The sequence below is a fragment of the Emydura macquarii genome, unplaced genomic scaffold (genome assembly GCF_026122565.2).
Source record: "Emydura macquarii macquarii isolate MOO-44397 ecotype Brisbane River unplaced genomic scaffold, CSIRO-AGI_Emac_v2 contig_1451, whole genome shotgun sequence".
Classification (NCBI taxonomy): Eukaryota; Metazoa; Chordata; order Testudines; family Chelidae; genus Emydura; species Emydura macquarii.
In genome coordinates, this window is record NW_027131588.1 from 1883695 (window position 1) to 1910816 (window position 27122).

Consider the following 27122-nt stretch of genomic DNA (forward strand, 5'->3'; position numbering starts at 1 on the left):
ATGATGAAAGTCACACGTTAGCAAAATTCAGGTATTCCCTCTTCTTGAACTGTGGTCATTGTGAGTTGTTATTGTTCTTGGAATTCTATGTCATGCAAATACAGATTTAATATGCCTGACAACTGTTGCTGCTGTGGAATATTCAAGTGAGATTACCTCTGGGAAGCTGGTAACATAGTTCATTATTACCAGATGATCATGTCTTCCCAAGTTGAACACATCAGTTCCAATCTTGTGCCATGGAACTGTGAGTTGTTTGCATGGTAACACTGGTTCTTTCTGCTTGGAATCTCTGTTTCTGTATACCTGCTCACCATTTACCAGAAGGTTATTATTTCCCATGATCAGTAAGTAATTGCAGGTTTTCCATCATTTATGAAAGTCCTCTCATGACAGATGATAAAGAATGATAGCAGAATCTCACCAAAAAAACCTTGTTTTATCATCATACCATATATTGATATTTTGAAACCTTGATAACATATGCCTAAATTAATACTAGTGCTATCTGATTTATTAATTATTTGTGCTGATTTTCTTCTTTCCTCCTCCTTCTTCGGTAATCTGTTGTGTCTTAGCAACCTTTCATTTGTTCTTGGACAATTATAATTTAGTAATTAGAAAATAATAGAATATTTTGACTATTTAAAATAATGTCACTGCTCATTTCTTAATTCATGTACAATCTAGACTCCTTATGATTAGGTGCTTCTGATTTATCTTTTTCCTTGGTAAAACGTGAACACGTAAATCTAAATATAAAATGAAATCTATCAAGCAAAGGCAGGATAAAGTGAAAACATTCTCTTGTGGCAAAGAAAACCTCATCAACCAGAGCGATTATTTTTTCCTGCATAGCACACTGTGCCAAGTGAAATGAAAGGAAGGAGGGGAAAAAAGTATATTATATATCTGTCGGTTTTTATAACATCATAGAGTTTCATGAAGATTAAATATTCTAAGTGATGTCATAGCAGGAGGATGAATACTTGCATGCTGCATAAGATAGTGATTCATTACTATAATGGCACAGAAATGGAAACACATTACTTACAGCACCAAGGACTAACGCTGAGACTCACTGGGATTTCAGTGATTCCATGTTCACTTGTCTTAGGACTGCTTTTAATTTTTTTTGTTCATGGAAGACACCAGAAAATAATGCCATCATAAATAGAACCCATATTTTTTAGAATGTGCGCAATTATAGCACCCTATTTACATAAGGAAAGCCAGCTGGGTTGCTTTATAGATTATTTTTGTGTTTGACTTTTTAAAAAAATAAGGAATGGCTACTGGAAATATTAATACCCCTATAGGATGTATTGCTATCTTCCTGCTACTAAATTGCACTTTGAGCGCTCCCTTGATATAAAGCTTTTTGTGATTAGGCTGTCATGCAGTCAAAGGTTGCTTACACTTTGCCAACTCAATGTCTTTTGATCTCCATAATCAGCTCCCTCCAATGTATAATGTACACTTTACAACAAAAAGTCAATTTACAGGCTCTGAAGAACAGCCACATAGAAGAACTTGGAGGAAATAGAGAGCCTTACAAAAGAAATAGCAAGTTGGCTTATAGTCATGACTTTGGATTTCAGTTTACTAAAATGGCACAAGGGCTCCCTAATTTGCTACCTAACATTATTTATTTGAACTTGGAGAACAAAATGCATGTTTGTAAATGTATTTACCCTTAAATCTCAAGCCAAAGACCATCTCTCTTAGGGTATGTCTACACTGCAATTAAAGACTCACTGCTGGCCCGTGCCAGATAACTGAGGCTAAGGAGCTCAACCTAAGGGCTTTTTAATTGCGGTGTAGATGTTCAGGCTCAGGCTGGAGCCTGGGCTCTAGGACTCTGTGAGATGGGAGGGTCCCAGAGCTCAGGCTGCAGCCTGAGCCCAAATGTCGCAATTAAACAGCCCCTTAGCATGAGCCCAAGTCAGCTGGCATGAGCCAGCCATGGGTATCTAATTTCAACATAGACACACTCACAGTGATTCTCTCTAGTGGAAAAGCATAATGTACCATATTGTCCTACCCAGTATTTAATAATCTGGTATTTACTAAAGGCTGCAGACTTAAGGGGCGGGAACTAGAAAAGTTTCATGTTTTGTAAAATCAAGACATGAATTATGTAGCGAAGCAGGAAGAAAATACATTCTCTGCAGCTAAATTGTACTGATAAAATAACAATAGCAATGCATAAAGGAGCATATGTTCGACAATTTCTTACCAATAAGTAAGCTGACAAGAAAAGAACAAAGTTTACTTATGCAATATCAGCATGGCAAAGTCTAAAAGTCAAGAAAGATTAATTATCACTTTTATCAAGCAATGTGTTTACAATGGAGACTTCTAAGGAAAGGAAAAAAACATTTTCAGTGTGACACACAACAAAGATTTTTATCTAACAATATGATTCTGACTCAAGGACGTCACAAATTCTGTGACTTTCTGGGACCTCTGTGACTTCTTCTGGGGCAGGGCTAGAGCAGCTGTCACCGCAGGGCTGCCAGAGCAGCGACTGCCCAGGGTCCCCCTGAACAGCTGATCAGCGGCAGCTGCCCAGGGACCTCCGAACAGCTGACAGGCGGCTAGCCTGGAAGCCCTGAACAGCTGATAGGCAGCCAGCTGCCCAAGGGTGCTGCAGAACAGCTGAGCTGCAGCCAGCCCCAGCACACCGAACAGCTGATGGATGGCCAGGGACAGCAGAAGCATTAGGCCCAGCCCAACGGAGCAGCAGTGGGGTTGGGTAGGCCTACCAGCACTGGAATAGCCACTGTCAGCTCCTGTTGCTCCAAAGCTCTGCAGCTGGAAGCCCCAGCAGCAAGGTTTGTCCTCTGTGCCTCAGGGAATTTTTAGTAAAAGTCAGAGACAGATTTGTGAATTTTTGTTTATTGCCCGCACCTGTTCCTGACTTTTACTAAAAATACTCGTGACAGAATCTTAACCTTACTTATTTCCTAACAGGGTCTCATTCTCTTTCCCAAGACAAACTGAAAGCTACTTCATGTACAAGTATTTGGATAGGTAGAAGCTAGCATGTGTAGGACCAAATTTTTAAAGGAACTTCAACCTGACCACTTGTTTAGTATTCAAAAAAAAAGAAAAAAAGTGCAATTGTTTGCAATTATTTTTATTTGTATTATGATAGCACCCAGAGGCCTCTGCTAAATCAGTGCTGCAAAGTGCATGACCCTATACAAACACATAGTGAGACTCAGTCTCTGCCCCAAAGAGCTTACAATCTAAACAGACAAGACAAACAAAGCGTAGGGAGGGGAGTCAGAAGCACAGAGAAGTGAAGTGACTTGCCCAGCTGACGCAATGGATCAGTGGCATAGCTGGGATTAGAACCTAAATCTCGTGACTCTTACAGTCTGATACCCTCTCCACTAGACCTACCTGATTTGTGGCTGTAATCACATAGTCAGATGCTTAAATTTTGACAATGTATTCACAGCTGATTGAGACAGAAAATTTAAAAGCTGTTTTAAAAAACTTTGTTATTTAAGATATTCAAATATGTCAGATCTTATCCTATAAATCCAAAAGGGCAGGTCCTGGCCAAAACTTCCACATCCCCAGTTTTTTTTCCTCACTTCCCTCCATGAAGGAAAGAAAAAAATCTTCTCACACCCAAGGAATATTTGTTTTTAGTTGTTTTTTAAGAAGTGTGTGCACAGGATTTATTCCAATATAGATTCTGAGGACTGGATTTTCTTGTTCAAAAGCATATTGTTGTCTAACCATCATCTGAAATAGGATCTTATAGCCCAGTTAAATGGATAATGGCTAGTAATCTAAAACCTTTGACCCTTTCTTAACTCTCTCTTGTATTTGTAGGTCCCATCTTGCTCAATGAGGATTTGTTTGCCTGCTCAGTGTACTCTCAGTGTACTCAGTGCCTGCTCTCTATTCCCCTCTGTTGCAGAGATACCAGAAAGGAATGGCTGAACGAGGTTTTGAGAAGGGAACATGTCACCAATGGCCTCACACCTGCTAAACACAGCAAACTCCAGTGATGGAAAGAAAATATTGTTTAAATGCTGTCAACACACAGGCTGATTTTTTTTAAAAAGGACAATCCTGGCTGAAATGGGAATCTTAACAATTATCCTAAATCTGGGACCAATTCTGATTTTATAGTTTCCATTTATTGCAACATTTAGAAAATATAAAATATAAAAACTTAATCTTTAAATAAAACAATTCTGATTGGCCTAACATGGAAATGGAAACAACTGACAGACTATCCTTCACCATATGCCCAGTTTGTACATTTTGTAGCTTGACTGGCAAACTGCAAATCACTGTTCAGAATAAAGTAAATGTTCATGGACATATTAGGTAAATCAAGTTAAAACAGGTATCATGCATTGCAGATTACAAAGATATCTATGTACATGTACAATAATTACTACTTCACCTCATTGATTTGAGTTGCTGGTTAATTTTAACACGCTGCTGTAATCTGATATATTCTCATTAGGGATTTACTCCAATTCCTATTTAAGTCAATGTAAAGAGACAGGAAAGGGAGTTGGAAGAGGCCCAACGCGTTTGATAATCAGATTTCTACACAACTGAAATACAGAATTGTCTTTAAAAGTAATGAAGAATTTACAAGTAAACTTTCAGGTAGGTGTGACATGCAGAACATCTGTTTACGAGAACATACGAAGTATTTTGCTGCCTTACTGCACTGGCTGCAAGTGCCTATATTTACTATAAAAATGCTTGTGTTGAATCTGACACCAAACAGAAAAACTAGAAAGGCTCAAAAGCCATATTTGTTTGTTGGTTGATTGGTTACTTATTTCACTCACTAACTACATTCCCCTTTAATTTATAGCATACCTGACGAACCCACTTTGTGATTAAGACTCTTTTTCTTTATTCCAAAAAACCTGAAAAATCTAAACTGTGATCTCACCCCTGCCCCTCAGAACCTCTTTGTACAAACTTCCACTGCAAAAGCCACCACTCCAAATATTGTGCTCTGTTTCCCATCTAAAGGAACCTTCAGAAGACTTTAAAATAATACTCTTTACAACTGCTAGATGCTGCCAAATACAAGAGAAATTTTAGATTCACACCAAGAAATCCATGCCAAAAATTAGTGATAGTCCTCTTAAGAAAAAGATTGAACATTTGTGTCCATAAAACCTTTGAAATACAACATATATAAAATCTTACTTTGGTCTCTTCAGAGTCTGCTGATGTCCACCGGACTTCTCACCTAAAGCAAAAGACAGAATGATACAATGTAAAGTTTTGGGAAATGCCTAATGTATTTTCTATTAGAGAGTTTCAAAAAGAAGGTCAAGAACAAGTAACAATGAGCTGCACTTTTATATTTTTTCCTTAAATCCCAGCTGGGATGTGCAGTTACATGCAGTGCATGTTAGCCACTCAGTATCCAACAGCAAAGGATTTTGACTGATGTTTTAGAAGAAAATGTATTTTCAATTCATTTTTATAAAGCAGACAACTATTGGGTTACAAATAAAACAAGTCTGACACAAAGAGAAAACAAAATCCTCTGTAATTAATTACTATATAGAGAGAGGACCTTCGACATGCTAGTCTGTGAAAAGAGACATAATACCTGCTTTATATGCATGATATTACATACTCCAGATTAGCAGGTAAGGAGAATGTGTGTGTAGTCTTTTGACTCAATCAACACCAATTTTTATGATCTTTTGGGAAATACAGGTATGAATACATACATAACTCAGAGCATTAAGGACCTGATACAGTCCCCAGTGACATTAATACAAAGTCTCTTATTGACCACAGTGGGCTTTGGATCAGGCTCTACAGGAGTGATTAATATTAAAAAGGTGCAGCTCATTCCCACTCACTAAATGTATTCTTTTCCACAGTATACTACAGATGACTGACTCTGCATTCAGAGGTAGAGTTCCTTCAATTTAAATGACTCTTTTGTGAACAGGAGCTACAATGTTTAAAATTGGTCTCCTTTTTTAAAAAATTACGAGAAAAAGAAATACAAAACCATTTACCTAAACTTTTCAGCAGAGGAATGGACATGACAAGCCCTCAGATGTTATTGTGCAATTATAGCGCAACTATAGCGCTGGCTGGACATTTTTCAGTGAATACATTTTACGGATAGAAAAAAATAGCTTGTGCTAAAATGACTTAAAAAATTATGACGTTTTCCCAAGCAGCCTTAAAACGCCCCTAGAGAGAGAGGTAAGTTGTGATCCTTAGTGATACACTCACAAACTTATTCTGAACCACCTTTGATTAATCAAATCCTGTTATTTTCCCCCACAAATTTTATAAGCACAAACACACATATTCAACTGTCCTCAGTAACTAATGTTTGTATAGTACTGTGTATAGCCTGTTCGCTGAACACACTGGGAAGGTTCTCTAAAGCTGATGCTGTGAACACTGTAGCACATGGTAGCACTGCAAGGACTGAGTCCAAGGTAGAACACATCATTCTATACATTACCTCCTCCCCTTCCTTCCAAGTCCCTGCCAACAGGAGCAGATTTAACTCCAGTATTACAATCCCCAATCATTCAAATATCATGAGTCAGGCCTCAAAATGTCTTGAGGTTGACTTTAAAATAATTTTTTTTTAAATAATGGATTTTAGGCTCTCATACCCTGTCCCCCCAAAAAACATTTCTGGATTCTGAGCCTTTAAGGGGCTCTTGGGTAATGTTCTCAATTTTTTTTTTCCAGGAACCATGAGGGTTAGTAAGTTGGGGGTGTTTCTTTTAAGTGGCAGCTGAGATTCTCATTTAATCACTAGACTCCAGGAACTGGGGCTTTCAGACAAACTCCAAGTATCATGAGTCTCACAAAAAATTTTCAGAGTTGGCAACAGTATAAACTCCTATCAAGAAAAACTCCAGGAGCAGGAATTATTGCACAGAGAATCAAAACACTCCCTGCCAAAACCCCCTTCTTGATATTCCATGTATTAGGCTACCCTGCCCATCACCCAAAGGAGGGAGGCTATGGCTAGTTTCTACAGCTACGTTCTCCTCCCCTGTGAACTTTTTGCTGCTGGAGCTTTGCATAGAGCTTGGAAACATCTGGTATGCCCTACTGGCATCACTAGAAGCCTTCTTCCAATTTCCTCTCCCTCCTTCCTGACCGTACCATTTGTAACCTGAAGGGGAGGAGTCACTGGACCCAGGCCACAACTAAGTGCATGGGACAACTAATGAAAAAAGGAGCGGGCGTGGGGATCACAGGTTTAAACAAAGGGAACCAGAATGGGACACCGAGCAGAGAACCTCAAACAGTGCCCACTGCTCCCGGAAAGTGTCAAGGGGGCCGGCGGACGTTGCCCAGGGGAACTCTGTCCGGATGTGTGAACGAACAGAGGAACGGAAGCAGGCCCCACAGCAAGGCGCTGTGGCCTTCGTTGGAGCCTAGGCCCAAGGAAGGGTCATGACATTCCTGCTGGACAGATGAGGGCCCTCCAGGCCAAATCGCCTCAGCCGGAGAAGGAAGTGCCTTCCCCAAGGCTCCGGTCTGGGCCTGACCCAGGCCCTGCGACCGTGCAGAGCAAACATCCTGTCATGCTGGTTGGATATCGGGGGGGCATTTATTATATTATGTGACATCAGTATGTCAAAATCATAATAATTCATGTAAGATATGCCATGTCAGGTACTGTTAGAAAGGCTATAATATGCTAAGTGAGATGATAATACTTATGTTCATGTGTTATATGTGTAATGGAAGTTATGGATATATTTGATATAGTTGTATTTCAAATTGTGCTAGATGAGACACACCCTAGACAGGGTGGCGGCAGAATAGCCTGCTTAATGGCCCATTGAAACATACACAGATGCAACGGGCCCAGGGGGAAAAGTCAGAGGTATACCTGATGAGTCACCAGGACTTACTCATGTGACTCTGAACTCCATTTTGTTCCTGTAAAATTCCACAAACAGCATGGGAAGGGCAAGCGGGTATATAAGGCAAAGGCCTGGGAAATCTTTTGTTCTTCAGTTGGGATTCAGCTTCAGCTACCAACCTACCTCTAGATCAAGTCATCTGCAACTGAAGCTGTGAAACAAAGGACTGAGGCCTGTCCAGTTACTAGATGTACACCAGAGGAACTATACAAGCCTGCAAACTCCACAGTTCTTCTAGAAACCTGATGTACATGGACTTTCAAATCTTTTCAAATCTTTTGTTTCAAATCTTTTGTATCTGATTGATTTAATCCTTTAACATTTCTCTTATGGTTTGTTTCTTTCTTTTTATAATAAATCTTTAGTTTTAGTTACTAAAAGATTGGTTGGCAGTGTGGTATTTTGGGTAAGATCCAAACTTATATTGATCTGGTACTGTGGCTGACCCTTCGGGGGTCAGAGGGAACCTTTTTAGTAAAGAGTCCTCAGGCAGGTTGGCCTGAGATGCATCCATGGGGATCTGAAGATCTACCCCATACTCTCCGACCCTTGACCATTAGGCAGGTCATCCGGGTGCTCCCAGTGGGGGCTGGTGCCTCGCCTACTGTACCCTGTAATTTTAGGCTGGGACTGGCCAGACTTCGCGGGACTTCTACAGAGGATAGGCCACCGAGGAGCCCCAGGAGAGGTGACTCAGGAAGAGGGAACCCCAGATGACCACAAGCTTCGCCCTGAAGACAACAGTTTGGATCCTGCCCAGGACCTCCCCGGCAATGCGGGGGCCAAGGAGGGAGACCCCCCTCTGGCGACTACTGATCCTCACAACCTGGGTGAGCCAAGGGAGGATTTCTGTCAGGATCAGTGGGAAGACCCCACCCTCAGTAGTGCCTATGATCAACTAGCCGCCGTAAATGGGGTGGTGACCGTCCCCGAACGAGCCACGGTTTGAGCTACGCCATGACTAGCTGTATCGGGTGGAGTGGGACTCCTGGACCAGGACCCCCCGTGTCCATTGGAGAGCCGTTCTGAGGTTGGCACACGATATCCCAGCCACGGGCCACCTGGGCCTCGACAAGACCCTGGCCCAAGTCCTGGCCTGCTTCTATTGGCCCAGTGTGCAGCACGAAGTCCAGGAGTATTGTGCCTCCTGCCCGGAGAGTCAGGTGGCAGCCCTGGCCGGCGTTTCGCAGGCCCCCCTGGTGCCTCTCCTCCTGGTCAGGACCCCATTAGAAAGAGTGGCCATAGACCTCTGGAGCGGAGTGTGGCAGGGTATCACTACCTCCTCGTCCTGATGCACTATGCCACCAGCTTCCCAGAGGCCATCTCCCTGAAGAACGCTACCACTCGGACTGTCATGGGGGAACTGTTCAAGGTATTTGTGAGGGTGGGGTTACCCCAAGAACTCCTCATGGACCAGGAACTAATTTTACCTCCCGACTGTTCCGGGAGGTCTGCGACATCCTTGGGATGCAGAAGCTCCAGACCTCGATCTATCACCCCCCAGACCGACGGGTTGGTCGAGAGGTTCCAAACACATGCTCCGGAAGTTTCCCCTGAAGATCTGCGGAGGTGGAACCAGTTGATCCCACCCCTTCTCCTCACCATACGGGAAGTACCCCAGGCCTCCACCCAGTTCTCACCATTCAAACTGTTGTACGGCCAACAACCAAAGGGGATCCTGAACCAAATGCGGGAGCAGTGGGAACAGGCCCCCTCACTGACCCAGGGGCCGCTACAATATGTCCTGGACTTGTGAGAATGCCTTCAACAGGTGGGAATCCTGGCCCAGGAGAACCTGCAAACCACCCAAGCCACACAGCCAGACGTATAACCTTCTTTGAGCCGGGCGACGAGGTCCTGGTATTACTACCATCCAAGTTACTGGCCCGATGGCAAGGGCCACATGAGGTCATCTGGTAGGTTGTCCCAGTAAATTTTGAGGTCTATCAACCAGATTGGCAGTCTATCACATCAATCTATTGAAGCCCTAGCATGAGCGGGAGGGTTCTACTAATCAATCCTTACCCCCCTGATCTGGACCTGGGCCCACAGATCCCTGAAAGGGAAGACCCAGGAGAACCCCAGATGGATGCCGACCTCTCCAAGACCCAGAGGCGGCAAGCAAAATACCTTCTGGAAACCTTCGCAACAACCTTTACCGCGACCCCCAAGAAAACCACTTAGGTGTACCACACCATTGAAACTCTCCTCGGCGAACTGGTGCATACTGGCACAAGATCTCCCCCTCCCCGCCATCTGCAGGCTGTTGAGGAGGAAGAGGTCCGAGCTATGTTAAGACTTGGGGTGATAGAGCCCTCGAGCAGCGAGTGGCGTAGCCCCATCGTGCTGGTCACGCTGCTTCTGTAGAGACTTCTGGTGAGTCAACACCATCTTGAAGTTTGATGCCTACCCCACGCCACGGATCGATGAGTTCGATCGACTCGGGGAGGGTCAATACTTTACCATGCTCGACCTCATGAAGAGGTATTGACAAATCCTCTTTGACACCAGCTCTAGGGAGAAGACGACGTTTGCGACCCCAAGATGGCTATATCAATTCGTGAGGCTGCCCTTCAGACTCCACAGGGCACCTGCGATGTTCCAGCGATTGATGGACCAGTTCCTGGGCTCCCATGTGAATTATACCACGGCCTACCTGGACAATGTCGTAGTGTAGAGCCGCCACTGGAGTGATCACCTGAAGCAAGTGGCAGCCATCCTGAGGACCCTGCGGGATGCTGGGCTGACCGTGAACCCCCAAAAGTTTGCATAGGGTGGCAGAAAACCACCTACTTTGGGTACACCCTGGGTCAGGGAACCCTGTGACCCTTGATCAGGAAGGTGCAAACACTGCAAGAATACCCCCGATCAACCACTAAGAAGCAGGTGAGGCAGTTCCTGGGCTTAGCTGGTTATTATCGACAGTTTGTGCCTGGCTTTGCCACCCTCGCCATGCCTTTGACGCACCTACTGACAAAAGACCAGCTGCTCCGCGTCTGGTGGATCCTGGAACATGAGAGGGCATTTAACACCTTGAAGGACGCGCTTTGCCACAAGCCTGTCCTTTACAGCCCCGATTACAATCGCACCTTCCTGGTGCAATCAGATGCCTCAGCCGTAAGGCTGGAAGCTGTTCTCACCCAGAACATCGACGGAGAAGAACACCTCGTCCTGTACATAAATCACAACCTATTTCCCCAAGAGCAAAAGTATGCGACCATAGAGAAGGAGGCACTGGCCTTGAAGTGGGCGCTGGAGGTGCTGAGATATTACCTCCTCGGCAGCCCCTTCGTTGTCATCACAGACCATGCATCTCTTTGCTAGCACTATCAAAGAAAGAGACCAACCCTTAGCATTCAGCGTCCAACACCGGGCAAGTAAAGACCACACCAATGCCAATGCCTTGTCCCGCTTAGGAGAAGGGGCGCAGGCCAGCCCCGGAGACCAAGAGCTGGACTTGAAGGGGGTGAGGGGTGTAGCAAGGTGCTGTGGCCTTCCTCAGAGCCTGGGCCTGAGGAAGGGTCACAAAGCCCCTGATGGGCAGACCAGGGCCCTGCAAGTCAAATACCCCAGGAGCAGAGGGGCAGAGCCAGACCAGGAAGGGGAAGTACAAAAGGCCGGCCTAGCAGCTCATTCAGAGGGAAGCTGCTGCCGGAGAAGAACGTGCCTTCCCCGAGGCTGCAGTCTGGGCCTGACCCAGGCCCTGCAGCTGTGTAGAGCAAACACCCCACCAACTGGAGCCTCCAAGGCCTGCCCGGACCACCAGACCCTAGTAGCTGGGAAGACCTACCAAAGACCACTGGCTGTGAGAAACCCCCCGAGGCTGGCCCTGACCTAGAGGAGCTGCCCGTCACCGGGGACCCACTGGATCTGCCAGAGCCTGGTGTGCCGGAGGACCCACCGGGACCCTGTGACCTGGAGGAGGTGCCATCTACTGACAGCCCCAAGGAGTTCCCAGACCTGCCGCCAGCTGTTGGTGAGGGACTCGTGGTACTCTCGCTAGCTGTCCACACCAGCGACTTGGAGGAAGACCCCTGGCTGCAGGTACTCAGGTGCAGGGTAGGAGGAAGTAGCCCAGGGACAGCCGACTATAGTGTGACTGAGTCTGTGGTTGCACCAGTGTCAGTGTGCTGCGGCTGGAGCCCCGCTGAGTGAGTGGCAGAGGGCCATGAGCTTGGACACAGTGGAGCCTGGGCCCGAGGAAGGGCTGTGACGCCCCTGCCGGGCCGTGTTGCCAGCCTAAACTGGCCCTATAAGCAGCATTGACCAATTGGGCAAGAGCAGCAGCAGGAAGATGTACTGCCACAGGCAGTCATTTCTCATTCAGGGTGAGGGGTGACAGGAGCAAGAGGAGAAACTGGAGGGGGGTGCTCAGAGGGAACTGGTCCAAGGAGCTGTTTCTGCAGCAGCAGAGAAGTGCAAAGTGCCTGCCTGAAGTAGCTCATAAACACCACAGCACCCCTGGAACCCAGCATGATGGTTGCAGCCATATAGAAGGAGAAGCAGCCCAGGAAGAGGAGAGTGCACCACAGCAAGGGATCAGAAGTGGCATCACTTTTTGTTTTTAGTTCTGTCTAGGCTTTTCATCTCTAGGTGGTCCACCATCTATTTGATTCCAATCTGACCTTGCCTTAGGTTCTATGTCATAGGTCCTGGAACAAACCTAACCCATTACATCTATACCTGCATTGGAGCTTCGCAACATTTTTTAAAATATATATAGTTTTATGTGAAGAGATGTGCTTTATTTCACAAGCTGCTTTATATTTTGCTTTCTGTGAAATTTCATCTAAATGGCTGTTTCTGCATTGAATGCATTAAAATATGTATATTTTGCTTGAAAAGAGAACTTAAAAAGTGCTTGTCTTAGGGGAAATTTTCACAAGAACGGTTCAAGTTGTCAATTTATATAAAAATGAAGAGGCAAAAAATTAAACACCATTTTTTAGTAGTTTTGCATATTATCTGTTCAGCATATGCTAACGTGGCTTTTGATTTAACTGCTGTTTCCCTTCACTCTCTAGCTGCTTCCAGATGTGCTACTGTAATAAGTAATAAATAATAATAATTTATATTTAAACACAAAACAATTGGAAACTTGTGAACATATTACTGCTCTAGCTGTTCCTTTCCACACTATGTCTCCACACCTAAGTCACTAGTAATTCTTCATTGAGAAAGCTAAGGGTCTGATCCTGAAAGTACTCACGTAAACAGTCCCACTTAAGTCGTGCTCACAGGATCAGAGACATGAAATAGCCATGATTTAGCTTTTTCCAGAATGCAAGCTTGTGGTAGGAGAACTCAGCTTATGTGAGCTGCAGCCTAATTTGGGATAGGTATTTCCACAACCCCAAAAGGGGTTAAGCTTCAGGTATATGTTTAGGAAAATACATTAAATATGAAAAGAAGCTGCTGGTGCTCAAATAAAATATTTAATTAGCTGGTTGTGGATACAATATTTATTGAACTCTGGAGCTGAAAGTTCATCAGTATAAATGAAGAATGGTCTCTCTACTCTTTAGATAAAATGGGTAAAAAATCTTGCACTGCTTCCTGCACAGTTATATCTTCTATAGTGCCTGCCATTGTAGTATCTAAGTACTCGTTCTGCTGCTCTTGGGGACCGCTGCAGCTATAGGAGGAGGAGTCAGGACTTGCCCCCTTAATGTATAATTTGGCTTATGTTCTTTCAATAAAAAGTAACATCTAATTTGTTTCCTCGATATTCTCAAGTATTTCTCTCCCCTTCATACATACATGTGCTCTTCCCTACTCACAACTGCCCCCCATTCTAAAAAACTTAGAGTCATTGTAATCATGTCTGCTTGAGCTCCACCCAGTCTTCTCTCTTCAATGCTCTTACACGGTCTTCTCCCACACACAGCCTTGTAACCTTTTTCATGCTGCTCCCTTTTTTAGGAACAGCTTCCCTCTTCTTTAGCACAAAGTGATCTGCCTGCTCTTAACATATACTTCTTTCACTTAGCCTTTCAGCGCTGATCTCATCCTTGAGACACTCTGTTCCCATTTTTTCATTTGATGTTTCTTGCTTGTATTATATTCATGTTCGTTATGGTCCAATCATATAGTTTACTTAGGCAAAATTTCCTATTAAAAGACAATCGGCCCTATTCAGCCCTCGCCACAACCAGCTGAAGCTCCATTCACTTCAATAGAATTGCACCTGCTTAATCTAGATCTGGATTTGGCCCATTGATATTCAGTGGACAATTCTGACCAAGTCATAATGAAGGATTGCACAATCCATCCCTTAGATTTCAAAACAGCTGCATCACAGACTATTTTTTACATTTCTGCTGAACATATTGTTCACTTACGGTGAAATTCACTGCCATGCAGAGGAACAACACGAGACCTATGAACACACTTAATTCCTACTCAACAGCCCACTCCTGGAAATATTTCTGAACATTTTTAACATTATCCACATCAGCAGGCGGACCTCAGTGGGACTACTTACATGTACAACGTTACACATTGGCACAAGTGCTTGGAAGATCTTGGCTTAAGTCCTCAGGGTAGGCTTTGTGTTGGCTCTCTCTGCTGGGGTGAATTTTACCCTTACAATGTACTATGAATGATTAAGAACAACAATACTTTTTCCTGCAAAGTGTAAAAAAAACTGATAATCATAATGTAGCAGAGGCCGGATCACTGACATTTAAATCCTTAAATCACCCCTTTTTTATTTTGTTTTCCATCTCTCACTGTGTCATCACATTACAGTACTTGGTTTGTGAGTTTGTTTTACTGCTAATAACTTTCCTGGGGAGGGTGACAAGACTATTCCATTCAATATATGCTCCCTATTTTGCTTCATTTCTCCCAAATACATTACTTTCCATTTTTGATATCAGACAATTTCCATTTCTTGGTCCAGTCTCCTATGAGACCTGTGTAACAATGGATGCAGTTACAGTGTTAGCCACTTTGTTTTACTTCCAGTGTCATGATCGTCACCCAAATTTGTACCTAATCCTGTCTGCCTCCTATCCGTAGAGAAATCATCAGTTACCAAAAAACCCAACAAAAAAGCATAGCCTGTTTTTAATGCTCTTCTCTAACCAAAAGGTTATGATGATGATATTACCTTAACCCTTCATCTTACTTATGGAAACTCATCAAGCATTTTTTGAAGATCTAAACCTAAATCTCAGATCTCCTTCTGTGATTGAAATGATATCTTATGGCCTGTTCCAAAACCTATTGAACTTAACCGAAAGACTTCCATTAGATTCAAGTGGGCATTGGATTGGGCTCTTAATGAACAAAAAAAAAGTTAATTAAGCAAGAGTTTGCTGTCATTGATGATTGCTGGAAGTCTCCATGCAAATTATATCTTTCCATTTGTTCCCTTATTAAAGCCTCAAAAATTGTACCCACTAGTTTTCCCAAAAGTGATAAAATAATGGTTCATCTAATATTTTTTCAAATGCTTTCCCCCAAAGAAACAGATTGACTAATTTTTTTAATACCATGTCTCAATTATTTTCTATATAATAGTATTAGAGTACGTTTGCCATTTTCCAGTCCTTAGGAATCTGCCCATTCCTCAAAAACTAATGTAGCAATGATCTATAACATCACTGGTTTCTTCAATATATCGCTGTTTAACTTATTTTCTCCCTCCCTCTCGATGAAATTTACTTTAACCCTGCATAGTTGCCCAGTGGGAAGAAGGGAATGTGAAATTCCCTGTTCCTTGAGTGCCATTGCACAAGGGCTAAGCTAAAATTGCAGTCTCTGTACTCAGAACCTAAGTTGAATACAATGGTAGAATGTAGGGAATGCAGAAGAAGGTTGTTTATAGTCATAGGAGCTGGCCAGCAGGCTTTGAAATCTATATTTTTTCAGAAACCCTGAGAGCTGATTTCAAAGTATATTGGCTGGCTCTCCTGATTATCCAACGTCCAATGTCATCTGGACATTTTGATAATTGGACATTTTGATAATATGAGAGAGAGATGTGTGTACACACAAAGAGAGAGAGAGAGATGTGCTACGTTATTATATACGAAATCACATTTTGGGATGAGATATATAATTTATTTTCCTAATTTAGAGTTTGAGTCTCCTTCTATTAATGTGAATAGCAAAATTCACATTATCTTAATGGGAATAGAATAAGACCCATAAGATACGGAAATATGAGTGGCTGAAGTACACTAATTCTAATAAAAGTAAGTCATGTATCTCACCATAGGTTGTGATATATGTTTTTATTCAAATGATTGCACCACTTTTAATTTAAAAAATAATTTAGAAGATTTTTGTGCTGCTACTTATTGTTTCCATGAGACTATTTCATGATCAAGAGGACCTTGTTTTTAATAAACTGAAAATGAGTCTAGTTAAGAGGAAATGACTGTATGGGAAATGGAGACATTTCAAAGCGCACCCATGATAGCAATAAGCAGTGTTCTTTGTGTCTGGGTGATGATGCAGAAAGCATATGTATAAATGACGGCAGATAAAGAAAAGGAAGTATACAACTTTTAATTTTTATATGCAATATAAAAGTCATTTTATATAGTATTTCAAAAACAGACAAAAATATCCTTTTAAGAGAAAAGGAGAGTGTGTGTGCATGAGTGTGCGAGTGTAGTGGAATAAATCCAAATTATAAAATCTGGATTGGAATATGAACTTCTAAATTTAGAGCTGGGTGAATTTTTTTAGGAGCATAGTTTATTCAACAAATAATGCAGTTTTAGTCAATCTTAAACTATTAATCAATTTGACATGAATAATTTTGACCATTCACAAAATGGCCAGTGGAGGTGGTGGAGGCTCTGCCTCCCCCACTTATAACCTTTAACCCAGTGGTTAGGGCACTCATTTGGGATGTGACAAATCCAATTTTGAATGACTGCTTTGGAACAGACCCCAAATGGACTTTTTTGATTAATAGAAAATTCCCAAAACTTTCAGATTTGATTCTACCCAATCCTCTCCCATTTTTAATTGCTTCTGAATCAAAAGATCAATTATTCACCCAGCTCTAATCTTTAGTGCACAATCTCTCTCTTATGTGCATGTGAACACACACTATATAACATCACCCATTTCCCCTGTTAAAAGAACATTAAGGTTGCATGAAGTGATTTGAGCACTAACAATTGAAGACATGCCAAAGTTAAAGTTCAACACACAAACTTAACCATGTCCCTTTGTGCATATAAATTAGCAGTGTTAAGGAGACAGGTGATGATCAAAAAAAAAAAAAAAGAAACCAAATAAAATCAAATATGAAAAAGGCAGGTGTTAAATGTCACTGCTCAAACAATTGTTTGATTTTTTTTATCCCCGTCCTATAATTCATATGCATGTTATCTCTTTAGAGATCTTGTCCTTATATTTATCTGTAAAACACCTTTCTCTCTCTCACACACACACACCCCCTTCAATACATTTTAATATAAGTCTATTTTTAAAAGCATTTTAATGGTTTTTTTAATTGAAATTTCTGAAGGATTTTTTTTAAATAGAAAAAATAAATTCCACAATCTGGAACTGTGTGGCTGGATACAAGTGGAACACCATGTTGTACCATGTGATGACACAGAATAGAAAGGGCGTCAGTACAGCTCTGCCACATCGAGTATCCACCTCATCTACATGAATGCTGCTGTAATTTGTGTGAGCTGCCCACAACCCCAAAGGGCTATCCTGTCAGTTTGGGTCATTGAAGCACAGGGACTCCCTGACTGTGGCCTCTTAACTTTGGCTACAACTCTTGCCGCAGCAGGCAGAAGGGGTGGGAGTGAGGGCCCGAGGGTGGCAAAGGGACAGCTACAGAGCCTTTCCACTCTCCAAGGAATTTCCTACACAAGGAGATTCCTCCTGTGGCTGATTAAACTGATTTTAGGTTAGCTTTGCCCCATTGGCATTGTGCAAAGTTGCCCATCACAGGATCTGGCCCTAAGAAAGTAATATGCAAATAAAATGAAGCAAATTCTGAAGGCTAAATTGTGTCCCTCAATTGTGTCATCAATGGGGGTTATATTTATGTATGTATCTGAGGAAAGATATCTGAGGAAAGTTGTCTTAACTAGCTCACATAACAATCCTGCCATCCAGCCACTAGAACGGTGTAATCACTGACTGGAAATCTACCATCTAAAAATGTCAAGGAAATAAAGCAATGAACTATTATATATCAAGTGATCTGAATTCTCTAACAAAAAGACTATACAAAATATGCAGGATGACAGCAGTGAATTTTATACTTGTATGCTATTTTATAAAAATATATGAAAAGAGGAAAACAAATGTGCATGCACTGTGTGTTTTTGTTTGTAAGAGACAAGGTGGGTGAGGTAATGTTTTTTATTGGACCAACTTCTGTTGATGACAGACACAAGCTTTCGAGCTCTCCAGAGGTTTTCTTCGGGTCATTTTGTCTCTTTCACCAACAGAAGTTGGTCCAATAAAAGATATCTCACCCACCTTGTCTCTCCCATATCCTAGGACTAACATAGCTACAGCAACACAGCAGATGTATATAATATGATAGTGCTGTCCTAAAATATAGACACTGAAATTCTAAAACTCTCTCGAGTCATTATATACTCTCAATTATTTAAATTACTACTGTGGAGTACTGAGCTCTACTGCTTGTCTTAAACTACAGAATAGAAAAAAAGATGTATTGTGTTAAACATAACAAGGGAATCCTCCTAGTTGTTCAGGAGAGGTAAATTTGAGCTGGAAAATAAGACCAAATCTGTATTGAGAGTTGCTAGGGAATGAAATGAGACAGTTGCTAAGGCAAAACACTATCTGAAAATACCTGACACTTTCTCTCCAAAGGCTTTTATAGTTTGATCTTCCATTTTGGCTTTGTGTTACCAGAAGCTAAAAATTGCATCAGTGGTGGGTATCCTGTTGCTATGGATTGATGCAGTTGCCAGGTGAAAATGGCCTCCATTAACCTGCCACAAATATCTAAATATGTTGATAGCAGTGGGCTGTTAAGAAGATAGTCTTGGAAAATTGGGTAATCTGCTATTTCTCAACTGCTACCTAATAGTGAAGCAACTGGAATATTTGTTGCTCGTTCATTTTGTGCACACAAACTAGTTTAGATGTTTTTCTAGTCTACAGCCAACAAAGTACAAATGAAGTGAATGTCTAACTTAATGTGATGATACTATTAAAAATGTACTCTCTCTATAGTGAATCTTGACTAGGCATTCAGGAGGATCTATTAGATCATTATGAACTGAACTGCATGTGGTTTTAACTAACAGAGGGAGAAGACTATTATCCCTTTACATTTGATAATTGACTCTTTCAGTTTGTTTTTTCTTCCCTAAATACTTTATCTGAAATACAATACCTTATTACTTTACATTCTTCCCATGCCATACAGGAACAAAACTAATCTTAAAATGGGAAATGATTGCCAAGGAAATAGTACTGCAGAAAGGGATCTGAGAGTCATAGTGGATCACAAGCTAAATATGAGTTAACAGTGTAACACTATTGCAAAAAAAGCAATCATCATTCTAGGATGTATTAGCAGGAATGTTGTAAGCAAGAAATGAGAAGTAATTCTTCCACTCTACTCTGCTCTGATTAGGTTTCAATTGCAGTATTATGTACAGTTCTAGTTGACACATTTCAGGAAAGATGTGGACAAATTGGAGAATGTCCAGAGAAGAGCAATGATTAAAGGTCTAGAAAACGTGACTTATAATGGAAGATGGAAAAAATGGGTTTGTTTAGTTAGGAGAAGAGATGACAGAGGGGTCATGATAACAGTTTTCAAGTACATAAAAGGTTGTTACAAGGAGAAGGGAGAAAACTTGTTCTCGTTAACCTCTGAGGATAGGACAAGAAACCATGGGCTTAAGTTCTAGCAAGAGTGGTTTAGATTGGACATTAGGAAAAACTGGGTAGTTAAGCACTGGAATAAATTGCCTGGGAGGTTGTGGAATCTCCATCATTGGAGATTTTTCAGAGCAGGTTAAGCAAACACCTGACAGGGATGGTCAAGATAATGCTTGGTCCTGCTATAAGTGCAGTGAATTAGACTAGATGACCTCACAAGCTCTCTTCCAGTCCTATAAGTTTTCCATCCCTCTCTGACATTCATTGCTGCTTCCATCTGCTCTATGGTGTTGAGATCAACTATTCTGTCCTCCCTGATATGGGTTCTTCTTATTCCTCTCGTGTGCCCTTATTTCCTCACACCAGTTGGTTTCCAGTTGACAGCTTCATGTGTGAATCTATGTGTTGACATCCAGGACACTTGCCCCAACACTTCTAGTGCTTCCTTCTGATTCTAGTGGAAAAGAGGAGTTGTTGGCAATTTCTCCAATCTCTTTGTTGGTGATGAAATCTTTCTAACCAATGCCCAGAATCTTTCATCAGCATTTATTTTTGAGGGCATCTAGTTTTCTGTCTAAAGTTTCTCCATCTTCTACTCATGCAGATGTATGTTAGCACAGAGATTACATTTGAATTGAAAATTCTCAGTTTTGTTCTGTTGCTGTATATCTTTGATTTCTATACATTGCTAAATTCATTAAATGCTGTGAATGCCTTTGTATCCTTGATGTCACTTCCTTCTTGAGGTCTCTGTCAGCCAATAGGGTGCTTCCCCGGTAGAGGAATTGTTCTACTTTCTTGATATTTTTGCCCTCTAATATGATGTTACTACTTCCCATCAGGGTTTCAGGGACATTTTGTTCTAATCCTTGATTTTGAGCCCTGTTTGTCCTCCTGGTTTTGCCAGGTTGTCTATCTTTGTTTGTAACTTTGCAAGGGTTTTGCTCACTAGCCATCTACCCATACTATATCAGTGTTCGTGTTGCTAATACATGTCTTCACTATGGCAATGACAAACAACAACAAAGACAAAATGCAGGCCTGTTTCATGCCAGTGTCCATGTTGACGACAGTTGTCAAAGTTACCTTGGACACAACTAAAAATATGTGTAAAGTAAAATAACGAAATAGATACTGTGAAATCAATAGAACAGGTTCTTTAATTATTGTGCGTCAGAAATAAAACAGACATTCTTTCTAAGTTCTAGTTAAAATAGTAGTGCTGCTGCCTTTCTGGCAATTTGCAGAGTATTACTAATAGTGCTTTTCATTGCAATTTTGCTTGTAAAACCTTGTCTGTCTTAGTCATTTCAGACAGCAGCTCCCTAGTTATAAATCAAATTACAGAGGGAGGGGGAGGGCAGCAGAAGCCATTTCACCAAAACATCCATGTAGAAATAAAAGAACATGATTGCAGTGTCAAGCCAAACTTGCTAGACACTATTATGATACAGTACAAGATATAAGCATATAATCTGCCATTCACACATGAGCATTGGCGAGAAATGCAGTGACTCACAAATGCCACACAGATGCTTGTTGTATTAAGATGAAGCTATAAAAGTGCAGGCAGACCAAAATCCAGGATTTCATAAGAAAACTATAATGGTCAAGTTAACAGAAAGATTCGCTCCATCTTTAGGAGTCATCCTTGAAGGCATTCCATCATCTCTCAGACCTTCCAGATGGACTGTGATACTGCTGCTGTGTTTTTGCCTCAGCTGCAGGTTTTAAAAGACAGACTTGTAGTAAAAGTCACTTAAAAGTAAGATCTCATGAAAACATCTGCTGGCAATTTTACCCAAACTTAGAGGTAACTGTTGAAGTTACAAGAGCCAAGACAGCACATGACTGCTCTTGTGTTATGGAAGTTTATGTCTGTAAGCTTAGCTTTGACTGACACATTATTTCCTCTCTGCACCCCTATCTATTTTCTGCCTCACTAAACTTATAAAATTCTGCATAAATTCTCTCTCTCAGCCTATTCTGTAATCCTGTGAACACATTGTCTTCCTGTTCATTCCTTCAGCCAGCAAGCAAGCACCAGCTGTTCGATCCTGGAAACAATTTTATTTATGTTGAAAAAAAAAAAAAGATCAGAAAGCTGTGAAAACTGCAAAATGTTGTGGCTATGCAGAAGTGGTTGAGTGAGTGTGTTTGACTTAGGTAAAAGAAATTATTAAGGCTTCCATCAATCAATGTACAACCCAACTCTGGTTAAATCTGTTTATTGAGGAAAAATAAAACTCTGAATGTGCTCGTTCTGTAAACTAATCCAGTTCTGATTGTTCTGTTTATGCATTAAACAGAGGTCATGCTGAGAACTGAAAGAACTGGGATGAACACAAATTAATAATATTAATATAGTCTGCCATATTACATCATCAATCTTTTCCCTTATTTTTAATGGGAAACCAACAAACCCCAATGCCTGCCCCCTTCTTCCCCTCTCCCCTCCCCAAATTATAAAACATAAAAGAGCAAAAAAGAGAATGGAAACTATTTTTAAATATTTCGGCAGGCATTCGTTGACTTGCACATATATTCTCCACATAGAGTAACAACTTATAGGGATTATAGGTAATCGCATAGGGGCAAAGACTGTGGAGAGTGCTCAGTACTGAGCTGGGCTTTGCAGAAATTACCCTCAGGCTGATCTATAGCTGCTATCACAACCCAAAGGCTGTATAGCCCCTACCCTGAAGAGAGGATAGGATCTGTATCTCACCTAACCCCTATTGCACCACCACTTGCCTCTTCCCACTGGCATGCATGGAGCTGCTACATGCCAAAACTCCATGCCACACAAGATGTTGTGCACTTTTTATCTAGCCCACTCATATCCTGCCTCCACTTATGCAGCAGAACTGCACCACATTCATTGTCAGTGGACTCTCTGGTTGCAGTAACAAGGGGAGGATGTGACCCTTACAGAACACTCTAATGCATTATGATGTACAAAAGCATAATACAATGAGCTAGCAGGAGTTATCTGAGCTAAATTTACCACAATGAAACATGCAATAAATAACAAATAAAATAAACAATAGTATAATAAAGATATATACAGGCTATTATCTGCTAAGATATGGTACCAGGGAGCTCAATGTATACTTCACTATGCAAACATCCGGAATGGTTTTCTTTGTAAAGTGAATTTAATATCTGTGAAAGATGCTGGATTGACAGTAGGAGAGAGTACCCTTCTCTATTCATTTCCAAGACAGTTAAAGCTGAGGTATCAACAGTGCAAGTATCTCCACACACTTGTGCATTAGCAAAGACTTGTAGCAACTATGTCTAGGGTAGCTTAGTCTTCACATTCACATTAATTCACTCATTGGCCTCTGAGACTGCCTACAAGAACTCATTCAAATAGCCAAAAACAAGATGTGGTGTTATTGGTATAAAGCTCATTAGGAGGGTTTAGATATGTGCTGCTATAAAGTAGCTGTCAAACCCAAATCTGCCTAACCAACAGCTACAGCGCCTCTCTGCCTATTTTGTCTTTGACCCCCACTTTGTATTAAAAAAAACTGCAAAACAAACAAAAGAGGGGAGCAGTCAAAGTCATTTATAGCACAAAGAGTACTCTACAAAACAATTACCAAGTCCCTGAGAGTCTGATCGATGTCCTGAGAGATCCCTAGTGAGCTTTCTTCAAATATCATATCACAGTGGGAGACATTCCAGCTGTGAAAGGCAAATTTCTTCAGCAGCTGTGGGGCAGCTCAGACCTCCCTTACTCTGCCTTTTGAGTGCAAAACTGCCTTGGGCATTTCTCTTCCCTGCTTGGGTGGCCCTCCCTGAAGCCACTCAGGGAAAGGAGAGTGCCACAGGCCAAATCCACCCTGCTACCTTTTTCCTTTCCAGCCTGCTTCCTCATTCTGCTGATTATAGGGAAAAAACCCTCGTCAAGGAAGGGAAAGAGGACATGATGTGGGTAATAAGGCCATCCCAATTTCATGCCAATAAAAGCTTCATACTTCACTCTTACATTTTCCTTTTCTCAGGTTGTTCTCTCCCTACCATGGGGGTGATGTCCAAATCAGTTTATTACATGATTTCCGGTTTTACATGCACCTTTGATGACTTTGAATCCCCATTTCTGCCCTATAAATTCCATTAGCAACAGAAATTGCTCTTGTCAAATCATATAGTAATAATGTGTAAAGCTATTTCATAACATGATATAAGAAAATTTCTCCCCACTCCATTTATACAATTTGGTATAATGAAGTCAAAACTTTGTTTAATCCGGCAATAATTGCTCTCTCTCAGACTGGTGCATGATTATTTTAAATGTACTAAAATATTTAGCTGCAAACTTTGAAAAAAAACAAAAACAGGAGGAACTTTGATTTAGTGTAGTTTTCTGGAAATAATATGACCAACATCCCCCACCCGTGTTCCAGCTGTAACTGGCAAAATGTCTACAAAAAAAGAGAGTCTAAAAGGAGAATCTCTCTTCTCATGTGGAGACTCTTTCCTGTGTAGATGACAGCTGGATTTTCAAACATGCATTGTGCACGTTAGGACTGCAGAAATGTGCATACAAAAGCTTAGAATTAATTTGCACCAACGAACGTGAAACAAAACTACCAAGTATATCTGGAGCTTATCCTTTACATTGTGGTACCTGCACTTTTGTACACTTAAGTTTCAAGCTGAATTAAATGCTCAGCATGACAGATCTCAAAGGGGCGTGATAGATCAACTTTATACAGCAGAGCTGCACTGAATAACATAATGAAGCATTAATGTGCTTTGACATGACTCTGGATGACCCAGGATATGAAACAAGCAATGGTAGATGGGCATACATAAAGCTTTATCCAAAATCTATTAATGTCAATGGAAAGATTTCCATTCATGTTACTGAGCTTTGGATCACTTGTGGCTCAGGAGTTACTGTTGAAAAAAGGCACTATATTCATGTCCTGATTGTGCTCTCCTGCTGAAAATGTACAGGTGGTGGCTCTATATGCAACAGACTCAGATACACATGCTTTTGAAGATCTAGCCCACATTGGCATGCATTTTATTGTTAAAATTTTAATTTTAATCATTAATTTCCTCCTCTCTATCTTCTTGCATCTAGCACTACCACCTGCTGCTTTTTTGTTTTTTGTGAATCACAAGCCTTTCATTTTTCTATTCATTGTATACTCTGCCATGAAGAACAATTTAGCTTTAAAAAAAAAAAAAAGATGATCTTGTATTAAAATTACCCCTGATTAGGGTTAAAAGAACAGCACATGCAACAAACAGTTACTTTGAATAGTTTTAAAATAGTATAACTTGCCCAAATTTCTCTCCCTCCAATTGGCAGGGAGCGCTCTGGAGTTGCTACATTTCTACTAGGGTTGGAGGTATGTGGAGGTGCACCATAATGCAAAAATAGCATTACCTTTCACTTCTACAGCATTTTAATCCCCAGATCCCTTTATAAATATTCCCTCTCCCTCTTGAACTGACTAAGGATAAGTACTGATGGGTTCTGAAGTGAGGATATGGGATGTTGAGTAAGGGATTCTTGACACAATGAAAGGATGAAGAGGCCTTCCCACACCAGAGAAAATCAGTGCTCACACACACATGCTAGTCTATCCTTCTCTACCCCAAACCAAAGTGTGAGTCAGTGCTGCCAAGAATAATCCATTACTTTACACATACATATTTCTATAAAAATACTGGTATGCTGTTCATAAGAGTTAACAATGGAGTTTGCAGAGACCTCTCTTTACAAAAAATGAAGACAAACAAAATGAGCAAACAAGCTGTTGAAGCGAGCCTAAAGTGAAAAGCCTCCAGCCCTTCCAGAAATAATCACGTACCACACATTCCGAATAAGTTAGGTACACGATGTACAAATGGATTGGCTGCACAAGGCACAAAGAATATGTCACACCCTGGTGCTTTTACAGTGTCAGCACAAAGTTTTCACTTCACTGGGAAAAGGGACTGCCCTGCATGTGAACTACTGGATAAGACAAGCTTGCAAATAGCAAGTAAATTGGAGTTATAAAATCCATTCATTTTTATTACTAACAATACAGTAGATTCACGGAACACTTAGAAATGTTTTGTTTACACTATATGATTTGTAAATTGACAGTGCTCCTTTAATCACTATGAAAACCCATTCCTCTTCACGCTTAACATAAATGCCATCAAAAAATATACCACTGTATGTCACCATAGTGGAAGGGGCATTCAAAGAAGCAAAATGTCCCAGTCTGGGTCATACATGGGCACTATTTTCTAATGGCATCTAGGGTTGCAGGTACTCTAAGGTCAAATTCTAAATTATGCTTCCTCCTTGTAAAAAAAAAAAAGTCAGTGTTTTGATGTTAAATTACCAGAGCACAACTCTCTTTCCCTTAATTCCTGCCCTACCACAGGATTTTACACTCCATTTATCAGGCAATTAAAACTCAGATCAACAGTCACATAACAATTATGTTATAAGGGGAATATATTGCAAACAAATGCTTGATTAACTCCTCAACATGACAGTGAATCTGTAGCTGGGCTCTGTGTGCCATCCTGATAACAAAACAAAACCTTTTTCCTATCTCTGTAGGGGATAGCAATTGGGGGTGGAGTACACAGGTGAATACTAATGGAATGTGGTGTCTTTCCACTCTAACGGGTCACCTGTTTTCTGACACAGGGCAGTAGTAACCAACAGCCCTTGTTGCCTGATGGCTATTCCATAGCCTATAGTTTGTTAAGTGAATTTGTGATCTGAGTCCAGTTCCCTGCATAATCCACAGCACCAAAATTTTAAAATATTATACTAATTGGCATCTTTGTTGGCAATCTCTGCAGAGTGAACAAGGATGAGTGTGTCAAGGAAACTTTCTTACTCCAGAAATCATTCCTCTCCAAGCATAATGCCCAGACAAGGGGATTGAGGGGCGGGGGGTTGGCAAGCTTGTACTGTTTTTGCTACGCCTGTTCTCTGGATGGACTGAAGACTTTGATATCCAAAGTAGTCAAACTGGCATCTCTTCAGATGACTATGGTCGCTTTAAAAAAATGTATGCTGCACAATATTGCAAGATGGCATCCGCTTCAAATAGAATCAGGGACACGATGCCCTTGACCCACCGTTAATTTTATTTCTTGCACAATTTCTGTCCTGAGGTTACTTTTAAGATGCTCCCTGGCTGAGTGACAACTACTTTTTGTGGATTCAGCCTGGGGCTGATCATCTGTCCAGAGGAAGTTGTGAGTAGATATACTCTGAATGCTTACCAAGCTTATCTTGATGTAGTGAAGTAAACTATGTGAAGAAGTTCCCAAGGAAGGCTGATAAACCTTGATTTC

At 41.3% G+C, this 27122-nt stretch overlaps 1 protein-coding gene across 1 annotated transcript in view; it reads right to left on the reverse strand.

Moving 5' to 3' along the window:
- Positions 1–27122, reverse strand: part of PTPRD (protein tyrosine phosphatase receptor type D) — a 1886025-nt gene that overhangs the window by 602820 nt on the left and 1256083 nt on the right. The window contains exon 8 of the mRNA XM_067553085.1: positions 5206–5248. The gene's annotated coding sequence lies outside the window, so the exon portion shown is untranslated. The remainder of the gene's footprint in view (positions 1–5205; positions 5249–27122) is intronic.